General features: G+C 37.1%; 2 long non-coding RNA genes across 4 annotated transcripts in view; one reads left to right on the top strand and one right to left on the bottom strand.

Moving 5' to 3' along the window:
• The window catches only part of LOC113970725, a 4,006-nt gene extending 3,356 nt beyond the window's left edge, over positions 1-650 (bottom strand). The window contains exon 1 of the long non-coding RNA XR_003535299.1: positions 266-650. This is a non-coding gene — a long non-coding RNA (uncharacterized LOC113970725). The remainder of the gene's footprint in view (positions 1-265) is intronic.
• Positions 651-675: 25 nt separating this feature from the next.
• Positions 676-20,159, top strand: part of LOC113970726 — a 54,889-nt gene continuing 35,405 nt past the window's right edge. For all 3 annotated transcript variants that reach the window (XR_003535302.1, XR_003535303.1, XR_003535301.1), the window contains exons 1-3: positions 676-768; positions 1,445-1,486; positions 11,365-11,469. This is a non-coding gene — a long non-coding RNA (uncharacterized LOC113970726). The remainder of the gene's footprint in view (positions 769-1,444; positions 1,487-11,364; positions 11,470-20,159) is intronic.

A 20,159-nucleotide genomic window follows, 5' to 3' on the forward strand; every position in this document is an offset into this window, starting at 1 on the left:
ATTCGGATATAAATTCGGATATAAATTCGGATATAAATTCGGATATATATAAAACCACAAGCAGAAGGAAAGGAGTGACCTCGCACCTCAGTCAGTGCCACAGCCGAAAGCGAAGCAGCCTGCAGGGGAGGCGGCACGGACCAGCCGCAACTAGTCCCTCAGAGGGCTTCCCCCATGAAAAACGAAGTTTTTCCTCCCTGAGGCAGAGGTGGGAGGAAACCCTTCCCAACCACACAGCATTACCAGCCAGTATAGACCCACTAACCTGCAGGGAGAGCGCCAAGAAGCCCCGAGGAGCGGGAGTCCCGCCGTCACCTCCCAGCCGAGGGCAGCTCTGAGGGAGCGAGTTAATGAAGCCTCCAAAAAGGGCGGGAAACTGTGAGGGGCGGGGGCAAAGAAACCTTTAAAAGGGGAGGAACCGGGGAGGGGCAAAGATTACTCCAAAACGGAAGGAAACTGTGAGGGAGTACGGGGCAAAAAAAAGCCTCTGAAAAGGGAGGGAAAGTGTAAGCAGCAAAGAAGGCTCTAAAAGGGCAGGAAAGTGTGAGGGAGCGAGGCGCAAAAAAGCCTCTAAAAGGGCAGGAAGTCCTGAGGAGCAAAGGAAGCTCTAAAAGAGCGGGAAACAAGACTCTAAAAGGGTGAGAAGAGGTGAGGGGGGAAAAGAAGGCTCTAAAAGGGTGAGAAAGAAGGCTTCAAAAGGGCGGGAAACTGCGGAGAGGCAGTGGGCAACATTTCTGCCCTCAGACCCGCCTCAGGACCAGCACCCAGGTGAGGAAATACTGGTACAATCTCCAGGTGATTGCTCGCTCAGCTGTGTTTGGCAAGTTCATTTTCAGTGCTCATGTTCTTTTTTTTCTTTTGGCGTTTTTTTTTTTTGTTTGAGGTTTCTTTTTAATTTTGTCCTAAAAGCCCCCTCAGAGGCTTGTGGGCAGCCACAAGGGACCCCAGACCGTCCCCCCCTCCCATGAAGTGCCTCCCTCAGTGCCCCACACCCGAGTGAATAAAACACCCTCAGGAAGTCCTGTTTAAGAGAGACACCAAATGAGCACTGCTTGCACGTTATTTAAGGAGACTCTTTTCCAGTGTTCCTGAGATCTTGGTAGAAGGTGGATATCAGCACGAGAAGTGGTTTAAAACCAGGTTGCTGGTGAAGGGGCTGAGTTAGGATGGCTGAGCAGCCCCACTGGCCCTGCTCACCCAAACACCACTCGCATCTCAAAGATGTTTAAGCTAAATCACAACTACAGCAAGCTAAACACAGAGCAGGTGACTAATTAACAATGGTTCAGTGCTGATGACCAGTTGTTCATTACGCCTGCACGACTAGGTTCTCTCTACAAGTAAGTTTGTAGGATGTTTACACAGACTGACAACAAAACTTAGGCTCTGTAAAGTCCAATAGAGAAATTGTGATTACATTTCTTTTTTTTTTTATTTATTATAGGTGATTGTTGAAACGGAATGGAGAACTATTGTGGCAGCATTGGTATGAAATTTATAAAAGAAATTATTGATTTATATCATGCATGTGGCTGTTTATTCTGAGGATTTTTCTATAGAGCAAGTAATGTTTTATGAAACATGAAATGCTATTTTAAAAATCTGAAGAAACAAGGAACGGTGGAAACTGACAACACTTCAAATCTAACACAGCCTCTCCAACACTGATTACTAGTTTATGCAGTGTTTGCTTTTCTAAGTAATTTAAGCAACACATTTTTAAATGTCGTCTGTTATCCATCTCCTGCATGTTTAATGACTGCTGTGTAGTCAAAAGTCTGGAGGATTCTGTAAACTTTCTTTTACATGGCTTACAAATCTTCTTACTTAAACCATAGTTGTTCCCATTTTCAGTCTGAACCAAGAGCAGTCTGTGGAAGCCTAATGGCAGCGTTGCTTTGTTGCAGAATCTCACAATATCTCCTCTTTAATAAAAGAAAAGGAATTCTTGTCCCATTTTCCTCTCAGTGTGGCAAATGCATCCTTTTTATTTCAATCTCACTGTTTTTCATGTATTTAAATACTGTTCTTACTTTTGATTACTTCTTAAATCTCTCTGTATTTCACCTATTAAATTCTGCGTTTGTGATTTTTGTGGATTCAGGCACACTCAGCTTTACTTTTTGAAGGAATAGTTCCATTTGTGATTATCACTAGCTTGATACGATATTCTGACTTAAGCAATTGTCAGCACCTGTTAGATTTCCCAGGTATTAATAAAAGTAATATCTCAGTAAATGTAGTTCATACTCCTTTCCAGTAGCTAATGTAGTTATGATATATTGATTAGATCTTCTACCTTAAGATGTTACTCTAATTATAAATAAATTTCAGCTGTTCTTCTTTATATCCTCTCTTCACTCTCGCACTGAGTTTTTGGTCCAGATTCAAAGGAACAAACTGCAGACTTAAGCTGACAGATCATTGTATCTAACAGCAAATACAAGGAAGTATTTAGTAATTCTAAAACTTTCATGTTATCTAGGGTATCATTTTTCCTTATTTATGTCATGAACAGGGGAAGCACAGCTGGAAATCTCATTGTACAAGCATGGGAAGCTTTTACCTAGTCATTTAAACAGTTTAATCTTACTATGTGCTGATGTAACTGTGAAATGTGTTCTCTTTGCATTCCTAATTACTATAGAACAGATGGCAAGGCTGCTACTTTAAAGCAGCAAGCCTATTTTAAAAACTCTGTGGTGATTCTTCACTCTTAAAGAAGTTTACTGTGATCTGTGTAGGGGGGAAAAAAAAGCTCCTTTTTTTTTTTTTTGGCTTCCGTGGTGCTAACTTAACATTCTAAATAATTTCAGCATGTTTTCAAAGATTCTTGCTAGATTTGAACAGTTCCCAGAGAAGAAGTTACCTGCAAGTGTATGATTTTCATCTAATTACAGGGGAAAAATGTCATGACATTTGTAATACAGAGCACCATGAGCATCTTATTGAACACGAACACAAGTTAAACAAATGTGTATTTCAGGTATCATAAGTTGATTGTAGCTATAGCAATAGCTCACTTTTTATTTTTTTAAACAAACAAACAAAAAAAGAGGGGCATTTATAAAAGTCATCATTAGGTATAGAGCTGCTATTTTTGAATCCCAAAGATTTTCTCAAGTTCTGAATAACCATTAGAACAGCCCTATACTGAGAACTGGCTTTAATATTCTGCTTTTTATTCACGAGAACACAATAAAACAGAAGGAAAGAAAAACTTGGTCAAAATTAATGCATTGTGAAGTCAGTCTACCTCTGCTTATTAGTTACGTCAAAAACCTTGTTGCTTTGTAATATTCTTTCAAAATCCTGTCCTTGAATTCCATGTTCTTAGTCATAGTCAGGAAAGGCTTTTTGGGAAGTACTAGTGAGGTAAGTTTTCTGTGAAGGCTTACCCTGCAACTGTTTTATTATTACACTGTTACCTATGCAGATTACCTGCAATGTAAGTATGCTGAACACATTTGCTAGACACATAAACCATCACAAGCTCAATTCAGAATTCCCATTGGCCATTTCTGCTCAGTGGAGGTTTTTCTTTTTTTTTTTCTCATGTTTCTCCTTAGTAGTGACCCACTGACTTGTCCCTTGTCTGCTCGGTACCGTTTCCAGCTTGTTTGGGTTTTGTTTTAATTTGGAGTGCATGTTTTGGTTTTATATGGATCATTCAAAACACACCGAGACACAGCAAAATGTAAATTACAGCACTGTTGGAATTTACTCTGCATTCACTTGGTTTTGTCTGTGCACTGCAGTTCTTGGCCCAAACTGTTCTTGTCTCATCACTTTGCAACTAAGCTGAGAACATGGAATTTCACTGGGCAGAATTAGCATTACAGAGTTCTTTCATCTCTGGAGCTGCTGAGATCCCTGGCACTGCAGACATGGGACTCCTTTGGTTTTGGGCTCTTGCGGTAACTCTTCTCTTCTAGAACTCTACTTGTTGCAGTGATTTACAGCTAAAACTGCTATCAGCATATTCAAAACTTCACGTACGTGATTTTACCTTTCTCAGTATCCAGTTTTCAGTCCCACTTTATTTTCCAGAGAAATATCGCAGCTCAAATCAGCTCCCTGTTCACCCTTCAGCATTCTGTGCGTGGAGATGGTGGAACTCAGCCAGTTCTGTCCATCTGCAGCCAGACAGTTGTCTCTTCACTGTGGCTAGATTGGCTTCAGCTCCTTAGCAGCTCTCTGGCTCCAGTTCCATACTTGAAAGGTTCCTAGAAGATCAGGCAGGGTTGATGGATGCAGTGGCACTTAAAGGGAAAACAAAAAAAAAAAAGGGGAAATGACATGGCCATGACAGAAGGAAAATTTAAAAATAAAATAGGGGCAGCACGACCATGACTAAAGTTGTATCATTCAGCTTTCATTCTTATTTTAATCTAAAAGGTCCAGTTCTATAGGTAATCCACTGGCTTAAAACAGTTCAGAGCAAAATCCAATGTACAAAATCTAGTTCTGATTTTAAGAAAAAATAGAGTGTGTACACTGGAACAGATAATCTCAGTCAATATTTTGGTTTTCCTTTTTTTTCATGAGGTAAGTGATAGGTAAGTCTCTACATTTATTGTAGTACCTTCTTAACATATTTTGGTTTTTAAGAGAGCTCTGTGAGCCAATTATTGTACTTGAGAGGTTTCACAGTTTCAGGATATCAGTAAATTCATCACATTACTGACAGCATTGAATAGTTTGTCTGTATCAACTATAAAATTATTTTTTTCCCATAATATATACCTTATATAGGTGATATTTTATACCGTTCACATAAAAATAGATTTTTTTTTTTATAAATTTATGTACTTTTAAAATATAGATTCTGTTGGATATATATTTAGAGTCAGGCTGAGTTATTTAAATCAGTTCCTTGTCAGTGTCTGACTTGGTATCAGCAGCTACACATTGAACAATAGATTTTTAAGGTGTGACTTCTGTCTGATAGTTCATAAACATTCAAGTGGAAGTTAAACTTCTGCCAACTCCTATGGAAACTGCACAATTGTCCTTTACCAGAATGCCTTACTGAGAGGAGTGATCTGCTTCTCTGGAGTACATTTCACTTCTGTGATTTTCTTTATTTTGGAGAATCAAGAAATATTTAGGGATTATGTTCCAGCTGCTTTATTTTTTTCATTAAAGCATCCAGTGGGAGAGTATGAACTTTTATGTGAGATTGCTTTCACTGGAGATTACTACCATAGACAGATGTTTTTTTCATTGCCTGCTGTAATGGACTGCACGTTTACAGGAGCAGCAATAATGATCTTCAATAAATATCTTCAAAATTAAGGGCCAATCCACCTGTAGGAGCTTTTTTTCAGCCAGATATCACAGACTGAGGCCAAGAGGAGGTAACTTTTAGATAGCTAAAGAATGTGAGATGTAAAAGTTAATTGTATTCAGCTATAGTAATTCATAGATGTGAGCTCAAAATATGTTTGAAGTTATTTTATCAGTCTGATTAATGCAGTTCATTGGTCTGACATAGGCAGTGTTCATCCCACCAGGGATCAGGAGAGCAATGATGACTAAGACCACCTCCTCCTCACTCATGTGGACCAGAATTCCACGCTTGGCGACTCAGTATGTACCTCATAACTTGAGTTTAAGGATCCAAAAATCATGTTTGGACAAGATAGAATAGGATTTGAGGTGTTCTAGCTTTGTATCAATGCAATGTCATCAGTCCTCAGGAGCTGGAATTAGAAATTATCACTGCATGAGTAGCCAAGATGCTGGTAGCCAGCAGCAAGTGCTTCAAGAATGAGTTTGGCACTGTTAGGCCAGTACACAGCTCATCAACAAGTACAAGAAAATCAATATTTGTATTTTATATTTGACTTCAAAAAGCAGACCTACTGAAGGTGAAAGAAGAAAGAAATTTAGATTAGGCTGGTCAGCATAACAGGCTCACAGTTGTAAGGGTTAAAAAAAGTAAAAAATTAATCACCTAATTCACTTTGGGATTTACTTAATAGTCAATCATATAGCATTTTTTTACTGAATACATTTGAATTGATTTCTTCAATGAAAAATGCTGTGCTCTATCACATGTTCAGTTTGTGCAACCTAAAAAGAACTCGAGTAAGATAAATGACACTTCAGTTCTGCTTCTGACTTTTTTTACTGCCCAGTGGTTTTCCTGGTTATTCCTATAGAGGAGAAGCTTTAAAGCTTGGGATACCCATTGTTTCTTCATAAATGCGGTTAAAAGACTGGAGTATAGACATGGCAAGTGTAAGAGATGGTGCCAAAAGGAGGTAAAGAAGTAAAACTAGAAATGTAATAAATACCACGTTGGTTTTAGTTGTGCTAAAGCAGTACAAGCCACTCGTGAGCAAAAGGCTTTCACTGCCCCCAGAATACCAGGGCCATAATTCACATAGAAAATCTCTGAAGGACTACTTAGTTTGATTATGTAGATGCAAAAGTGCCTGATTGATTAATCAGCTAGGAAGTGACAGCTCATGGAAATATTTGGCCACAGTCTAAAAGAGAAAAATGAGGGCATAAAACTAGCAGTACAAGGATAATTCTCCATTCATTACAGACTGTGTGATAGAAAAGGTTTGAAAATTACTTTTGATTATGAAGCCTGGTTCAGCATCAGCCTCTTACTTTCTCATTAGCACTTTTGAAAAGTAAGTCATGTCAGTATTTTTCTTGCACTGCCACTCCATTTCTGTGCTTGTCTTGCTTTTCTGCATTACTGTAGTGGAAGGGATAATTTCCACTTGGATAATTGTCCTCCTGTCATTTAATTGTAAGCCTGAAAACCTCAGATATTTTAAAGTATGATGTATTTTCTCCACTTTCTGTATATTTGCCTTTAAACAAACATAGAAACACCGTGTAACTGCAGGGCCTGGATCTTCAGGCTGCAGTAATGCTTGCTGAGCATTACTACAATGTTTTGTTCCACCTGAACTAGATTATATGGATTCACATTATGTTGGGTTATTTAAGTGAAGATAAAAATCTAGAAAAAGGGAAAGGGTTTTTTGAAGGGCTTTTGCTCTCTGGGAATCACTTTAGACTTAATACTGCTCTGTTTCTTCCATTCTCCTAATTTTTATTATGACATCTGTTGCAAATACAACATGCTTAGCTGAATGTGAAAAAAACAAATGTAAAATGCCTTAAAATGAAATCAGAGATTATTTTTTAAGATAATAGCATAGTCCACCCCAAGCTCTGCCATTTTATGCAGAACAAGGGCAGCCAGAGAAATCTCCTGCTGTTTTTGAGATGACCATTCAGTCCAACCATGACTTGTTAATAATTATGAAGGACCTCTTTCTTCATTACACGTGTGTATCATGGCTTTTCAACCTCAGCTTAGAATTTACTGAGGGAGTAGTACTAATAATGGAAGTGTTCATTCAATAATAGCAAACAGAGATCTGCTTCATTAAGATAGCAAACCAAATGCTTATCATTATGCAATGTGATCCTTGGGACAGCAGCTCTGATTTGTTCCTGCCAACAGCCATAGAGATGCATCTTCTGTTCCCAGGCATTCATTACATGAAAGATCTTTTTTTAAATCTCCAGTTGAAATAATGTAGTGGGTTGACCCTGGCCAGCAACCAAGCCCCCACCCAGTCACTCTCACCCACCCCTCAGCCAGATAGGGAGAGAATTGGATGAGCAAAAGTGAGAACTCGTGGGTCGAGGCAGGGACAATTTAGTAAGTGAAGCAAAGCTTCATGCATAAGCAGAGCAAAATAAGGGATTTATTCAATACTTCCCATCAGCTGGTGGATGTTTAGCTCCTGCATTGAAAGCAGGGCCACAGTGCTCATAAGAATTACTTGGGGTGCCAAAACACCATAACTGTGAACATCTCCACTTCCTCCTCTGTGCCCTAAGCTCTCCTTTTTGAGCCTGTCATAAGGTAAGGAATGTCTCTTAGGTCAGTTCAGGCCATCTTCATCCACTGTGTCCCCTCCCAGCTTCTTGTGCCATCCCAGCCTACTCACTGAGCGGGGAGGAGGTGAGAGAAACTGCTGCTGTGTAAGCACTGGGCAGCAACAGCCAAGGCACTGAGGTGTTAGCACTGTTTGAGTCCCGAATCCAGAACACAGCACCATACAGGCTGCTGGGAAGAAAATTAACTTCACCCGAGCCAGACCCACTACAAATAGTTGTAAGCAACGGACTATATTGAAAAGCAGCTTTGTAGAAATCTCTGAGATTTTTCTAGGCACTTTTGCCACTGTATTCCTACCATAGTTCTCCCTTGCAGATGGTGTCATCAACCCTTTTGGAAACATTCCCTAGATAAGAGTCTACTTATTGGGTGTCTTGTTTGCTGCTGCCCATCACTTCATCACTAAATACCGTCAACATGATGGTTTTAAACACTTTCCAGTTCTTCTTACATTTAAAGAGAACTTAGGTTTTAATTGGTTTTTTTAATTGTTCCAGTCTTCTAATAAGGATATTTCTTCATTTATTTTGTGGAGAATAGTACTGAATAACCTAGGGTAAGAATTGAAGCGTTAAAAAGAGATGAGAATTGTTTATGAATATCTGTGTTACCTGCTGGAAACAGCTCTTGAAAGAGCTTTCCTTAACTCAGACTACCCTCTTTTCCTACCTTTTTCTCCTTTCTTCTTCAGTTAATGGAATTTCTCTGTGACCATCTTCTTATACGTGTTCTCTGGTACTTTTTTTGGTATAAATGAAATTATTCTCTAACATAGCATTCAGTTGCCCTGCAAATGTTAGTATTGCTTAGGTAATCAGAGTTTTGAGAATTTATTTCTGAACTAGAGCAGATCTGCCTAGTGTTGACATCTTTGAAAAGGTTGACTACTTGGAATTCAGTTTTGCCTGGGTGATCCTGCCATTTTCCAGAGAAAAGGGAAGTGTGGCATTAACAATTGTTAACATTTTGTTACAGGGCACTTATTATGAAATGACACCTGAAATATTCTATATTTCAACAAATTATTACTGAGGATGCATTTTGCTTTTGAATTCAGTGGATGATGTTGAATTTAATATTCATTCAGAAGTACTCAGTGCAATTTACAATGACAACCAAAAATAATGAATAATATATTTATATCATCCATTAATAACCATCCATCCATTTAAAAGTTTCATCCTAATGCATTCTGGAAATCTGCAAATTAATTATGCAAAACCCTGAATGAATATAAAATTGAAATGCTTAAGAATTTAAATGATGCAATTAAATGCTATTGCAGGTAACTTGAAGTTATTTTCTTCTAATACTTACTCATCAATCTTAATTTCAGTACCACCATTTAGAAACAGAATCAGCTCCTATATCTTGTCAAAATATTGGAAGTTTGAGCAAAGACTGTATTCCTATTCCTTTGATTACATTATTTCCAGACATGAATTTAAAGCCTTAATTTAAACAGAACTGGCCTTTGTAAAGACAGATTATAATGCTTCAAAATCAGGAGGGTGAGATCAGTGGTGTCAATTCTCATTCTTTAAAAAACCCCAACAAATCCAGCAATGAGAAGTGATGTCAAATCATAGCTACCTAAAAAACTCTATTTAAATTCTGTAGCACTGGCAAATCCATACATAGCTGGTGATGATTAAGATTTTCTAACCAGGCTGCCTGAGAAGTTTGTATACAATATATATTTTTATTATTGTTATTTTTAGTTACATAGCAATATCTTGCTTAATACTTTCTATACCATGCTATACCTTGGGGTATAGATTTATGTCCACGGCAACAGCTCTGTAGCACCCTGGCAGCATAAAACCAATTTCTGTGGAATTTCTGTGCTTCTGCTGTAACCTCAGAGACTAAAGGGCTGGAAAAGGATCTTTCCTGTTGCATTGCAGAGCTCTGTTCCCATCCTTCCTTGTAGGTAAGGTACAGCTCTTCTCCCATGAGCTGTCTAAACTGCTTCTCTCAAAAAGTAGGAATTTTTGTTTTGACAGCTGGCACCCATCCTTCTCTTATGGCTGGTTTGTCTGTACATGCCTTGTCTTGACAATTAGAGAATATACAGGAAAAACCATAAAACAGTTTTTGCAAATAATAATTTACACTGTATAAGAGGTCATGCGTACTCTATCCCAGTTAAAAAGCAGCACAAGGGTGCAGAAAATCCAAGCTGTTGATTGTGTAATAAAATGTGCAGTGAAATCTTCGAATCTGTGTATTCCTTAAGGGTTTGCAGATTTAATGCTTCAGGGTCAAAGGCAGGCATCCACCTTCCCTTCTGTATATCTTGGCCCTTTGGGATTCCTCTCTACAAACATCAGTCTGAAAATCCAGGATGAGTGAGGACTCTTGTCCATTGGAGAGGTTCTCACAGCAGTTGTTTAGCTGTGCTCCAGCTCACAAATACACCTTTTTGCTTTAATAGTAGTGACATACTTTTAAAATCTCTCCCCCAGCTTCACAGTGAGGACTGGAAGGCAGCTCATGATGCTAAAGACTCTTACCTTAATAAGTCACCCTTATTGAACAGGTCAGCCTTGGAATCAAGTTTTCAAGACAAAACAACAGACTAGAAAATAAAAATTCAGGTGAAAACAAATGGTCTGTAGGGTAGGCAAGGCTGAAACACTTTTGGTAAAAAAGTTTGAAAATACTTTGATTTAAAGAGCCTGGTTTAAACTCTGGGGAGAAGGTTTGTTTTGTTGAGGGTGAAATTATTGAAACGCTCATTTTGAAAAACAGCTTGAGAAGGATATCCATCTTATAAAAAATAGTTAACTTTTTTCCTGTACTGTTTTCATTCTCTTTTCACATACAGCAGTAAAATACATAAATTACAGTAATAAAATATCAGATTTGACAGTTTTCAAGCCAAATTTAAGCTAATGAAAAATGTGAAGAAAGTTATTTGAAAGTGAAGTAGTTTTTTTTTTTATTAAGTGGGTTTTATCAAATCATACTTATTCTTAGGTTGCATTATCAAGTCATATGTTTTAAAGGCAAAAACTCATTAACTATTTTTCATATGTTCTTGAATAAAAACAGTCTAAAGTCCCTCAATACAAACACTTTGACTTTTAAATTCTGACTGTTAAATACAATTTTACATTAATAAAAGGATTTTATATGCACATGTGTATCCACACATTATATTTATTAAACAAAATCTAGCATTTGGTTAAGGTTTTGACCATAAGATTTTTGACAGCTGCTACTGAAGTTTCTGTATGACCTCATTTACCCTGGTATTTTCATTGACTAGTTGGGGTTTTTTTACTTTAGTGAAAATAATCTGATTTTATTATAATTTTTCTTCTGTTTTGAAAGCAAAGTAGTGAGTTCAGCAGCATATAACATTCAAAGAGCTGTGTTGTTGCTGAACAAAAAATGGGATGTTTTATCTCTCTCAGAGAACAACTTAAGGGAGCACAGAAACCTGAGGGAAGAGGAGGCCCTTTGCTGATATACGGCTGTTGACTGAACAGGGTAAAGTAGCCTTGGACTCCACTGGAAAGGTAATCGATGTCCTAGTTTCAATCTTCCACAAGTTCTGCAATCTCATCAGAAATACAGGAATAAATATTTAGCTTCCTTCCTCTCCTCCCCTGACACCACGACTTTCTGGATGCAGGGCGTTAGCCGTTGCATTAGTTTATTGATCTTTTAATGTAGGATCTAACTTGCTTCAGGGGCGCTATAAATACAATATTGCAAAAGTCCTGCCATATCAATATTCATTTATTTTTATTGATTAGTTGCCACTTCTAAATTCTGGGTGCTGAATTAATGTATGCTCAATAACTACTTCGACTAATGAAGCAAAAATTGGCTCTAACAACCTACACAAGCTACAGAAATGTTTTCTATTACAAAGCTAATTATTTCTTTTTTTACAATCTGCAATTACTTTCATAATTTGACTTATCCTTGGAACATCACTGGAAGACACAGAATAATGAAACAAAAGCTATTTATGAACTTGAATTATTTACAATATCATACAAGAACATCCTTACTCTAAGTCCTTATTTAAACACTGGAATTAGTAGGTGAATGTGACCAACTTAAAACATTTCAGAAGGTGAAATTTTAGAAGATTGATTTGAGGTGTTGCTTTTTGGTGTGACTGTTTTGGCACACAGAAAAATACATCTATGTCTGTGTCTGTTACTCACACATACAGATATACTGTTGGATGAGCTATAACACAAGGTAGGTGAATATATTCATGAGTGCTTATTCTGAAACATGGTCAAGGTGTCATAGTTGTGCTTTCTATTTCCTCCTTTGCACAGCAGGTTTCTCTTCACAGCACTTGTTTTTCAGTTACCAGTCAATCTTTATATATTTGACATTTGACTTTTATTGAACTGCATCTTTTGCAAAAGATGGGTTTTTTTCCTTTCCTCCTTGTTAAATGTAATGTGGACCTTTTTTTTTTTTTAATTTTTTCCCTGAGAATTCTTCTCTAAACCTTCAAGTCTGCTAGTAAAATTTTCAAGACTGTGATGGTATAAAAGCCCAGGGTTTCCTTTGTTGGGGTTCTCTTCCCTGAGGCACTCAGCTCTAGCTGTTATTTTTTTATTGCCCCATGATTAAATTATTTTACGGATCAGGATGTCAAGACTCTGCTATAGGAAAACTGAGACCAAGCCAGTAAAGAAACCTGGTCTGACTGTGTGAGTGTGGGGATTTAAGTACCTAAGACTAATTTATTTTCATTTCAGAAGTGGCCTATTTTTCCTTTGCAGTATTTGTAAATGTCCTGGGCTCTTTTGACTAACCTGAAGCCATTTGTCTTTTGAATATTTTACAAAAATGCAGAGAATAATTTTGAATGAAAATCCAGAAGTTTGGGTGTGTGTTAACTTACCCGATCTGTTGGACTGAAGTTCTGTAGGGTTCATGATAAGGCATTTTCATGAGAGATTTTATTAGACAAAGAAATAAAACCATCACACCTAAACTTTGATTTTATTTAGGTAGAAATCTCATGGGAGACATCAAAGAGTATGACTTGGGTTTTGTATACATGTATTCATAATATTACTGCCCATTTTAATGGACATTTTTCCAGCGGAAGATAAACTTGGTTTTAAAGTTTAAACGGAGAAAAACTTAGGTAGTTCCTATTTATTTATTTACATTTTGTACTTACAATATTTAAGTGATTTTTGCTATATTTTTTATGGTCTTATATTCTTAATTTTTTTATTTTCATTTATAGGTCAGTATAAATGACATACATTTCCCTGCCTGTGAAGAGGTGAAATTAGGTCCAGTTGATTCCTTTTTAGACCTGCCTGTTAAATGCAGTTGTTAGATTGTATTGTCAAGCTGTATGGAATGCCTTTAACTTATCTATATATATATATATATATAGCACAGGCATAGGCTTGCAGTTACTGGGGAAGTTATGCTGTGTCTCCTTCATTTGAACACAAAGATACAATGACAAATACAATGACTGCTACAGGAAACTGTCCTTAGGCAGGGTTCAACTGATACAATGGAAGGACAAATGCTCATTTTGGAGATTGGTTTGTGAATGCCCAAGTTTAGGAAGGATCCAAGAAAACCCAGACATGTGCATTAGATTAACAAATAGAAAATGAAAGCTTTGGGACAACTTTTGAAACATTTTCTTTTCCAAACATCACCATTTCAGTTTTCCTTAGATCGGTTTCCACCAGCTGCTCTTACAGGAGGTGATTTTCCGTGGCTAGTCAAACATCCATAGAGGAATACATGTTGGATCTGCTCAGGTTACACATGTACATGTAATGATACAGCAAATGATACATAATCAAATGTAATAGTGTAATGTTGGCAGATAAAGCATATCCTATCTTGTAGTTTCTCCCCAAAGAGAAAATCCCCCAGACCTCCCCAAACAAGTCACTTCATATGAGATAAGAACGTGGTCTTTTGACTTCTCAAGTATCTTAGTAATATGTGTGTTTATGACATCTAATCTTAGCTGACATCATTCATGCCCTAGTACATGGTATAATGTATTGTAGTGTAATGTGATTGATACAGCCTGATTTGCAGGGCTCTCAAGGACAAATGGGTTTGGAAAATGGGTGAAGAAAAGGTCATTTCTTCAATATAATTGCCAAACTCTTTTCTACAAGAACAACTGGTTTAAAGGATTATCGAGAACTGAAGAGGATTTGCTGTCACATTAGATACAGGTCAAGAGTTTGTGAGTTTTAAAAGGTAATTAACATAAGTATTTTAGTGGTATTTTGTGTATAAGAGTGAGTTCTGCTTCTGTGTGCGTATAAACTCAAATCTGGCTTGCAGGTGTAATTCAGTCACGGGGGGGGAAAGATGGAGCTGTTCTTGCAACAGCTTTGCAAAGCACAAATTCTCAACAGCCTCTGCTTCAAAGAGAGAATACCTGGATCCCATTCCCCCAAATACAAACCCAGTGCTCCTGTTCTGGCAACCTGCCTGTTCAGCTGGTGGCCGTAGAGAACAGGGAGCTCTAATTCTTTCCCAGACACACACTCCCTTTTCAGCTGTCTTTTGTTCCTAAATCTTGGCCTGTTTTCAGAGAGAAAACTCCTGATTCCCTTCTAAATCTGTACTTGAATAGGTACCCGAAGGAAAAAACTAAACCAAAACAAAACCCAACCAAACAAAACAACAAACCAAACATAGATAGGTTAATTAAACTTCTTTAAATTTTGTCACATTAATCTCTTTAAAGGAGGAAGTCCATGAATTCATCACTGATACAGGATGTACAGAGTTTAACTTTTATTTTGAAGTCTATCATTGGCCTGCTGAATAGCATAAGGATTTGATTATCTCATGCCAGAGATACCCTATTTATAAAGTACTGATAAAGATGCTACTTACTTTGTAAAATGCTTTCAGAGCTATGGTTTCTATGAGAGGATTAGTTTGTAATTCTGTCAGCAAACCTGCTTGTATTAATGAAAACCCCAATCATACAATCAGTCTTTTTAAATTTGGGGTTTAATTCCTTAAATAATGCCAGTTTGTTGCTCTGCAGACAACACCATAGGCTAGGCACCGATGTGTCTCAGAAGCCACTCCATCTCTTCCCTGCATGTTGTGCTGTTCCTCCTCCCTCCTGTTCCTGAGTAATCCTCCTTTCAATTTTAGTGAGTCAGACAAATGTTTCCAAAACAATCTTTGAATGATGGCTTTGTAAGCAGCTAAGTGAAAAGGGAAATGTGCTGTGCAAAGCTTCTTTGTTTATTGCTTTTGCTGACTGCCTGAAAGTGAGGTCACAGTAAGCTCAGAGGGCTTGATATAAATGAAATAATTTAACAAGAGAATATATCTTCAGAAAGATGACACTGCAAAATGCCACACTTACCAATCTCCCATACATACCTATCATAGTTGTCATTAAAATGTGATTATATATATATGAAAATTTATATGGCTTCCAGATTTATGCGACTCAAGCATTATTACTACTGTAGTTTCACATGAAAATAAATCAATCCAGCATCAAAATGAATGCATGAAAGCAAACAGTTTCAGTTCCTGGGGTCATCACAACCTCACTGAGACTGGGAGGTCTCCCAATGATATAGAAGCAGAAAATAGTGGCAGGATTCTCTTAATGCTGCTGGCAGAAAGAGGGATGGATTTTCAGAGTAAAGAGTTCTGCGATGTGCCCTTTACATATATTCACTGATTCCTTTGGCTATAAGTGCATTTACATCTGAGCAAAAACAATGATCTCTTTTAAAAAGTTCAAGAGCCATGTTATCAAATATTTTTTATATTGACCATCAATGTAATAATAAAAAGTTTGGATAATATCTACCACTCCTATGTCAGAATTCAGAAAAGTTCTAAAATAGCAGTCATCATATATTTATGCAACTAGATTAGCCTTGGGCTCTGGAGTTTATGGCATTAATACCATTAATTTCTAATGAGCAATGTAAAAATACCTAAGATGACAAGAAAATAGGTTTTGTTATTTTTTATTAACAGGTTTTGTTATTTTTTATTGATGTGTCATAACAATGCAGAGATTTTTTCGGTTTATTTTTCTTGGATTTTAGCAGATGGTGTTATTCAGCCAGTAAAGTGTATGTAGGTAAGTGGATGCATGTTCCCACACTTTTTTTAAGAACAAAAATTACTAAGTTACAGAGTGGAGATCAGAAGTCAAAAGTTGCTTCTGTATGGAGTGTGAAGAGTAACACTATTTTTGTGCTGGTCTATAGAAACCTGTGCAGAAGAAATGAAATTGGTATCTTAGGTATTTAAAGGTGAAAAAAGCAGTTTTACGTTCCTGCTCCTCTCTGAACAAGCACTAAGCTGCTTTGCTGCTCTTTTATCCAAGAGAAATAACTTCCACAGTGATGCTGATTCTTTTTCTTTGACATTTACCACTGGCAAGCGAGAGCATCATTCTCTTTCATTGCTTGGAGTACTTACACACATTCCTCCAGTGATCTGTTTTCATGACTTGTGCTTTTCCTCCGAAGCTTGACCCTTTTAACAAGACCTGTATGGACTAATTTGCAATAAAAAAGTATCCCTGTCTTTTTTCTGAGTCCCTACAAGTTTTTAACTTTTGCCTGCGCCGAGCCTTGTTGCTAAACGTGAAGCTGAAATACTATTTAGCAAATAATCCAGTAGTGTAAATTTTTACTTATTCAAAATTACCAAGTTCTGGTTTGTGGGTGACTAAGCAAAAAAACTGAAACATGATTGGGAGGAAAAAAAAATCAGCCATGAAGGAGCAAAGTCTTGCTGACCTGTGCATTAAAATAGGAAGGTTCTGAGTGGTGGCCTCAGGCAGATAATTATATGTGGAGTGATGGGAGTAGACTACTGGAAATATAATTATAAAAAATTGATGAGTTGCTAACATAATGCTATAAAACATCAGCTGCTTCAGTAGCTTTGAGAATACAGGAAACTTTGAAATATTGACATAAACATGTTTAGAGTGACTGTAAGGGATCCAAATGAAAAAAGTGGGGATAAAAAGCCTAAAATAAGAGGCAGATTAAACTGCTGGTAAAGTTCTTCTTTTAACTGAGCTGACTCTTATTAGACTGAATTCCTGTAAACAGTCTAGTGCATAAAAATAAAGCATAAGTGTAACTGAAACTACTTTCTGTAGCATAACTTCTTTTATTTCAATGTAAGTTAAGGACAGTTTGAACAGCTGAAGTGGAATTTTTAAGAGGAGGCGGTTTGCCTGGGTATAAGTTTCAATGCTAGAATGTCAGTGCTAAACAGCTGGAGACAAGCAAACATTTTTGCAGACATTTCTTATGATTTTTGTTGTTTCTTCTTGTAGAGGGGGCCACAGAAAAACTGTCACTAAGGTTGCTCTGAACTGCTGTAGCAGATTAAATTCCATTGTAACGTAAAAGGGATGTGTAAAATTTATAGGTCCTTGCTCGTGTTTTCAGCATATGCAGAAAACAGTTTCCTCATATCATTTACAAGGTGAAGAAACAAAGTACCCTTACAATGTTATAATTGTTACAAAAAGTGTTACCATTTTTATTTTAAGTTTCATCTGCTTGGGGGTTTTATGGTGTAGTTCAGCTACGAGGGTAGGACACCTGCTACCTTTACACATGCAGGAACAGATCAAAGTAATTTAAAAAGCAGTATTTGTATATGATTTCATTAGCTATTATATATATATTTATATTAGGTATTCAGGCTTGGTTTGTACTCATACTTATGGACACACCATCACCAAACAGTCCACCACACATCTCCCCAGCCTTGTAAGCTCCAAGGAAACTACTGCAGGAATTCATCACTGAAATGAGCAGCAGTGTGAAGGCTGTACCACAGCTGCACAAAGAACTGGGGTTTAGCCATTATCCCACCACTCTTGCTCTCTCCTGGCTTGCCACAGCTTTTTACCTCTATCCTGGCTGTCAATGCTGCTGAAAGAAAATTGGTTCTAGAGAGGAATTTGTGCCTTCTGGGTACTTGGCACGAGGCAGAGAATTCTGTCATTCCTGGAGAGCTTAGACATCAGCACAGCAGAGGGGTTGATCTGCTGGGGCTGGGTGTGAGCTGTTCTGTTGATAAGGATATCAGCAGCCAAAATATAACCACAGTTGTAACATTTTGATAATGTGGGAACCCAAATAATGACCATTTGAAAGATGCTTTTCAGACAAGGATTCCCTTTTACCAGGGTCTCCATGCAGAGGTTTTTAAGGTGTGATACTTGCTATCCAGCTTTGGATATTTCCTGGATGGATATTGGTGGATGAAATTGGGGCATTTTTTCATGCTGCACTTGTGGCATTAGGAGTAGCTGTACTTGTTGGCACTGTATCACAGTACATTAAGTAAGTTCAGGTTACCTGTAATCTTTGTATCACAAATGATCCAGCATGGGTCATAAATTCTGTAAATTTGAGGTTGCCTAAAATAGAGAGGAAAATAATCCATCATTCTCATAACCTGATCTAGCCTGGGTAATCACAAAAAAGGAGTTGTGACAGGAAGTAAAGGAAAACATGGTTCATTTAATCTTTTATAAATTGATAAACTCTTGCAGCTTTAAAAGAATGACCCTTTCAAAGCAAAATAATCAAATCCATCTCTTGTCAGTTTGGGGAGATTTATAATTGCAAGTGGATGATTTTTTAGCAATACTGTCAGTCTGCTTTTCAGATCAATGCCAATGAAATATTTTGTTTACGATTTAACCTCCATTTCCCCTAGAATTTGTGACTTTTAATACCAAAAGTAGTTATGTCCAACTCTATCGATCCACTGGTAAATTAAATGGCAAACAAAAGCAATTGTATTATTTCATCAAAACACTCTCAATAGGGAGCAAAATTCTTTATTAAAACAGGATATGTTGCACTGAAATGAAAAGAAAGTTTCATTTCAAGAGTGATCTTTTTAAAAAGCAGAGAAAGACCTTCACATAGCTGGATTTATTTGATGGGAATAGTACAAAGGTAATAAAACTGAAATTGTATATTGAATTTCTTTTCCTTCGTATAAAGACAAAAGACCCAAAAAGAAGGTGTAAAACTTACCTAAAATTCACATGTGATAAATTTATTCCAACAATGTATTTTCTTTTTTTTCTTCAAGTAGTTAATGAATAACTTTTCTGTTTGGAATTATTGGGTTTATGTATTTTTATTTCCTGCCAAATCCTCTGAAATACTGTGTATAAATATAAATTCTATGTAAGTTATATATTCACAGTGAGAGTGCTGTGATGCAAGGACATAGTGAACACTCAGATAAAGAGTTTCAGAAGAAAGGGAAGGGCAATCTGTTTAATAAGTAAACATTTTTAAGAGGGTATTTCCAGCATGGAGTAAGTTAATATTTCAGCCACGTAGCAGATCAGAGAACCATAGAATCCTTCAGGTTGGAAAAGAGCTTTAAGATTATCGAGTCCAACCATTATCCCAGCACTGCCAACCCCACCACTAAACCATGTCCCCAAGTGCCACATCTACACATCTTTTAAATAACTCAGGGGATGGTGACTCAATAGAAGAGTAGACTCTCAGCAAAACAAGGACACTCATATAAAGATTTATTATTATGTGGCATGATAATTCTATAAAAGACTAAATAGTTAACAAACTAATAAGTGGATTTAACAGTAAACCGTGATTTTAAAGTGTTTTCTTGATCACACTGACTTCAAGCACTTGAATCAGTACCGCCCTCTTAACAAATTTCCAGAGAGTCAGATCTGTGCAGCTTGCAAAGGCTAGACTTTATCCATCTGTAAATATTTTCTTTAAGATGGTATTGGCTATTTAAGCTTGAGGCAACATGAGAAAATTGATATTTTTATGATGAAATTCAACCTGCTACAAATAGGGCATCAGGATTCCTTTTAAAGGTAATCATCTACCTGTGTCTCTGCAAGCAAAATTATTGATGCAATGAATAAAAGCACTGTGGCATAAATAACACATTTGTATATCCTACACTTTAGATTCTTTTCACTTTTAGGGGTATGTTTTTCAACAGAAGCATTTATGCAGAGAGCTCACCTTTCAGGAGTAGGTATAGCCTACTGGTTTATTTTCTTCTGCTTTTCGTTGTGACTTGTTCCTACTGACAAAACCCTGTTTTGTATAGCACGAGGATGAGAACATGACTTGGAAACTTGCAACTCTGCCCAGCACTATGGCAGGATGAAATGAAAATTTGTTCTTGCTGTTTCCACAGACCT

This window comes from Neopelma chrysocephalum, unplaced genomic scaffold, assembly GCF_003984885.1.
Source record: "Neopelma chrysocephalum unplaced genomic scaffold, ASM398488v2 Primary Assembly neopelma1_78, whole genome shotgun sequence".
Taxonomy (NCBI): domain Eukaryota; kingdom Metazoa; phylum Chordata; class Aves; order Passeriformes; family Pipridae; genus Neopelma; species Neopelma chrysocephalum.